Consider the following 5,696-nt stretch of genomic DNA (forward strand, 5'->3'; position numbering starts at 1 on the left):
TACAACACAGATATAGACGTTTTATTTACCATCCAGAACCATCAGAGAACCCATACGAGTCTTCTGAGCTTTTATATGTGATGATGATAAAATAGCAGAAAATCTGGATTTTTCTTTATCTATATTGCCTTAAAATGGCCTGTATGCATTTTGGAAATTTTAGGGAAAATCTCCTTAAAACTCTCCAGGCAGAATTCATAACCATTTCATGTAGTATCTTTCGGTGAGGAAGCTTTTAGAGGTGGACGTCTGGTTCCAATCACCACCACTGTGAACAGTTCTGACTCGGTAAGTTTCTCTAGAACGGAGCGTTTCACACCAAACCGCTCTGAATGTCTCTGTTTACATCTTAATCATTCAGTTATGCAGGAATTTTGAAAAAGTTCCCCTTTAAATCTAAGACTGCTGTTTTGCTATGTGAGGTGCTTGTCTATTCAAACTGCCACAAGTGCTTTAATGCGAGATGTGGAGGTTTTATTGATGGGTCATTGATGTAACACTATGATAAAGTCTTCCAGCTCCATTCAGGATGGAATATATTGTAGACCTTTAACTCTGAGCTCTGCATTTTAGCCCAAAGCATTTGAAGCATGGTACTGTAATACTTGAGGTAATTATATTATAGCAATAGAAACACTGGAGAAAATGGCACACTGGCAAGTGAAATCATCTTAAATCCAGTCAATACATCAAATATTTCTCAATATGAGATCATAAAAGGTCTTAGTAACAAGCTATATTCATTCTCAACAGCTTTAGGGGTCTTTTGTAGGGTCTGGGAAATTAAGGTGAATTTAACAGATACACTATATTGCCAGAGGTGTTCACTCACTCTTCCAAATCATTGAATTCAGGTGTTCCAGTCACTTCCATGGCCACAGGTGTATAAAGCCGAGCCCCTCGGCCTGCAGACTGCTTCTACAGACATTAGTGAAAGAATGGGTCGCTCTCAGGAGCTCAGTGAATTCCAGCGTGGTACCGTGATCGGACGCCACCTGTGCAGCAAGTCCAGTCGTGAAATTTCCTCACTACTAAATATTCCACAGTCCACTGTCAGTGGGATTATAACAAAGTGGAAGCGATTGGGAACGACAGCAGCTCAGCCACGAAGTGGTCGGCCACGTAAAATGACAGAGCGGTCAGCGGATGCTGAGGGGCATAGTGTGCAGAGGTCACCGACTTTCTGCAGAGTCAATCACTACAGACCTCCAAACTTCATGTGGCCTTCAGATCAGCTCAAGAACAGCGTAGAGAGCTTCATGGAATGTGTTTCCATGGCCGAGCAGCTGCATCCAAGCCTTACATCACCAAGCGCAATGCAAAGTGTGGAATGCAGTGGTGAAAGGAACTCTTAAAGCTTCAGCACCAAGAGATTTTAGACAATTTCATGCTCCCAACTTTGTGGGAACAGTTTGGGGACGGCCCCTTCCTGTTCCAACATGACTGCACACCAGTGCACAAAGCAGGTCCATAAAGACACGGATGAGCCAGTTTGGTGTGGAAGAACTTGACTGGCCTGCACAGAGTCCTGACCTCAACCCCATAGAACACCTTTGGGATGAATTAGAGTGGAGACTGTGAGCCAGGCCTTCTCGTCCAACATCAGTGTCTGACCTCACAAATGTGCTTCTGGAAGAACGGTCAGAAATTCCCATAAACACTCCTAACCCTTGTGGAAAGCCTTCCCAGAAGAGCTGGAGCTGTTATAGCTGCAAAGGGTGGGCCGACATCATATTAAACCTTATGGATTAAGAATGGGATCTCACTCAAGTTCATATGCGTGTGAAGCCAGACGAGCGAATACTTTTGGCAGTGTAGTGTCTTAAGTTGAATATAACTTAAATGCAGTATTGTGAAGTTAGTATTACCCTGAGGACTAGTTTTCAGTAATTATGATTAGTTAAATTCTTATTCCATTGGCAGATGTCAACTGGCAGAAATAATGATTTGAATGAAGACAAATTGCCAGTAAAATAAGAACTTAACAAGATAAAATTACTTCTAAAAATGTAAATTTGTAATTTTACAGTGTTCTTAGAGAAATATTAGATACAGTCATAAGCAAATGTTTGAACACCCCTGGTCAAATGATGTTATTGATTTTCTAGGTGAAAATAAGTAACTTCCTCTACAGAGAACACACATAAATAGGGCAATTAAATGTGCACAGCTTTCATTTGTTTGGCTGAGTTTCACAGTCAAACAACACCTGATCCACATCATCAGCTCATTAACAGCCTACTGTTAAAGTGGGTCTGTGAAAGCAGGAGAAGCACTAAATCATGCAGGACATTGGGCCTCCAGGACCAGGCCTGAGAGAAACTGCTCTAGAAGATGCGATGGGGTGCCCAAACTTTTGCATACGGCTTTATGTAGATCAGATTCAAGATGATTTCATTTGCCAGGATATTTTTTGCAGTGAAAAGTGTTTTCCTCGTTTTATACAGTAGCTCTTACTGTCTGGTACGTGATTTGTGAAGCTGAGTGAGCTGTTAGTGTGAATGCCAGAGTTGTTTGTGTACATTTAGAGATATTTATTTTATTTATTTTGCCACTTTACTGAGAATACGTCATAGTAACTAAAATAGCCGAAAATTGCACAAATCTTTCTGAAATGTGTTTTGTAATCTGCCTTTGGTGTTAAGCAGATATAAAGTGTATGTTGTGAAGAGCAGCCTAATAAATGTGATCCCTTCAGACTGACCTTTCATTCTGCCACTGCACTGAAGGATGTGACGATACAGATTTTACAGCGTGATACGGCCTGTGGCTTTCACACCCCGAGAAAAACACCCAACACTTTTGATTCAGAATGATCACTTTAATGAATTCATTTTGGCCAAATTAATTACTAAAACAAGACTGCAGCACCAGGTGAATGAGTGAGTAATGCAACTACAGCATAACTAGATGATAAATTATTAAAATAGATTTAAATACAAAGTGTAAAGTTTCAATTACTGTCATCAGAGGTTTCTAATAGAATAGCAGACATCACCGCAATTTATTTATGTGCATATATATATATATATATATATATACACACGCACACACACATCAACAGCAAGTATACAAATGACACACTACTCAAGGCCTTTCATTAAATTTAGACAGACTATTTATTACATTTATTAACAATCACACGGCTGCAACTCAGTGCATTTAGGCATGTAGAGGTGGTCAAGACAACTTGCTGAAGTGCAGACCGAGCATCAGAACGGGGAAGAAAGGGGATTTAAGGGACTTTGAAGGTGGCGTGGTTGTTGTAAAATGCCTTGTTGATGTGAGAGGTCAGAGGAGAACGGGCAGACTGGTTCCAGATGATAGAAAGGCAGCAGGAACTCAAATAACCAACCAGAATCTCTGAGGAACGTTTCCAACACCTTGTTGAAAGTCTGCCACGAAGAATTAAAGCAGTTCTGAAGGCAACCTTTACTGAAGGGTCCAACCTTTTACTAGTACCTAATAAAGTGGCCGGTGAGTAATTTTATATATATATATATATATATATATATATATATATATATATATATATATATATATATATATATATATATATATATATGAAATATGAATAACACACACACACCGCTGCTGTCAGAACAAAACCTTGTATCTTCAAAATGGTAACTTTACAGGAGAAGGAAAAAACCTATTTTACTTTTAGGTCAATGGAACCGTTTGGGCCGTTTATTCTGGTCCACTCATCATGAGATTTACATACAATGTAAAAGGACAACAGGTATCCTCAAATTATGACAAAAACTGAAAAATGTAAATACAAGGTTTTGTTCCAACAGCAGATACAAATTTATACGTATATATACACTAATAATAAAAACAGAATACGATGATTTGCAAATCCTTTTTAATCTATATTCAATTGAATACACTACAAAGACGAGATATTTAATGTTCAAACAGATAAACTTCATAGTTTTTTGCAAATATTCACTCATTTTGAATTTGATGCCTGTGACACATTCCAAAGAAGTTGGGACAGGGGCGACAAAAGACTGGGAAAGTTGAGGAATGCTCAAAAAACACCTGTTTGGAGGGGAGGGGGTGTGAGTGCCCATGGCAGGGGTAACCTGCACATCTGTAAAGGCCCCATTAATGCTGAAAGGTACATGCAGGTGTTGGAGCAACATCTGCTGCCATCCAAGCAGCGTCTTTTTCAGGGACGTCCTGCTTATTTCAGCAAGATGATGCCAAGCCACATTCTGCACGTGTTACAACAGCGTGGCTTCGTAGTAAAAGAGTGCGGGTACTAGACTGACCTGCCTGCAGTCCAGACCGTCTCCCATTGAAAATGTGTGGCGCATTATGAAGCGGAGCCCCCGGACTGCTGAGCAGCTGAAGCTGTACATCAAGCAGGAATGGGAAAGAATTCCACCTACAAAGCTTCAACAATCAGTGTCCTCAGTTCCCAAACGCTTATTGAGTATTAAAGGAAAGGTGATGTAACACAGTGGGAAACACGCCCCTGTCCCAACTTCTGTGGAACGTGTTGCAGGCATCAAATTCAAAATGAGTGAATATTTGCAAAAAACAATAAAGTTAATCCGTTTGAACATTAAATATCTCGTCTTTGTAGTGTATTTAGATGAATATAAGTTGAAAAGGATCTGCAAATCATCGTATTCTGTTTTACATAACGTCCCAACTTCATTGGAATTGGGGTTGTGTGTGTGTGTGTATGTATAATATATATATATATATATATATATATATATATATATATATATATATATATATATATATATATATATATATATATATATATATATATATATATATAGACACACACACACAAATTATGACTGTTAGGCAAATAAAGGCATGACAGCCATAATTAATGCTTCACTTCATCCCTGCTGTTCTAACTGTGCCTCTTTCAAAATGCTCTCAGAGTTGAAACACAGTTCTGTAGGCTCAGTAGGTCGATATGTATAAAACTATATTTAAAACCGGCTGTTTTGCAGTTCAGTTTCCATATATGGACTAATAAACTGGGGTGTAAACAGCATTTACTAAGGTTTTTGTTCACATACATCAGCCTCTGTATTTAAAAGATTAAAAGGAGAGGATTTCCTGGTATGGGCCCTTTAAAGAGCTGCACACACTCCGCGCGGACGCGATTTATTTTGGCTCAGAATAATATCGGCCTCTTGTGGGTGAAACTATCACAGCTCCATTACTCAACCAGAGACTGAAATGCGAGTGTGCGTCACCGTTTTGAGCAGGTTTGTGGCTGACGACTTGGCCGCGGTGCCGAGAGTAATTGCTGACAAAAGCCAAAAGGCGTCGTACATCCAATGTAACTTTAATAGCAGAGGAGGGGAAAATTACATTACAGTCAGACATGGTAACCAGAGGGTCATGCTGTGATTTCATTTTACAAGCAGAGTTTTATAATGAAGGTCCTTTTGAAGCACTAAACTAAAATCAATTTACAAGAGCAGAACAAAAAGGAAGACACATTAAGATCCATTATTGCCAAATCATGATTCTACATGGGTTGAGAGAAAAAGGAAAGTCACACATAATGACGATATCAGGAGAAAAAAAGACTTTAAATTCCACCATAAAAATCCTCCCTGTTCTCTATCCCACAGCTGAATCCCCTTACCACCCCCTTTCATATACATCCTCCTCCCTCTCCCACCCTTACACACCCCCCCCCACCCCGCCCA

This window comes from Pygocentrus nattereri, chromosome 1, assembly GCF_015220715.1.
Source record: "Pygocentrus nattereri isolate fPygNat1 chromosome 1, fPygNat1.pri, whole genome shotgun sequence".
NCBI classification, from domain to species: domain Eukaryota; kingdom Metazoa; phylum Chordata; class Actinopteri; order Characiformes; family Serrasalmidae; genus Pygocentrus; species Pygocentrus nattereri.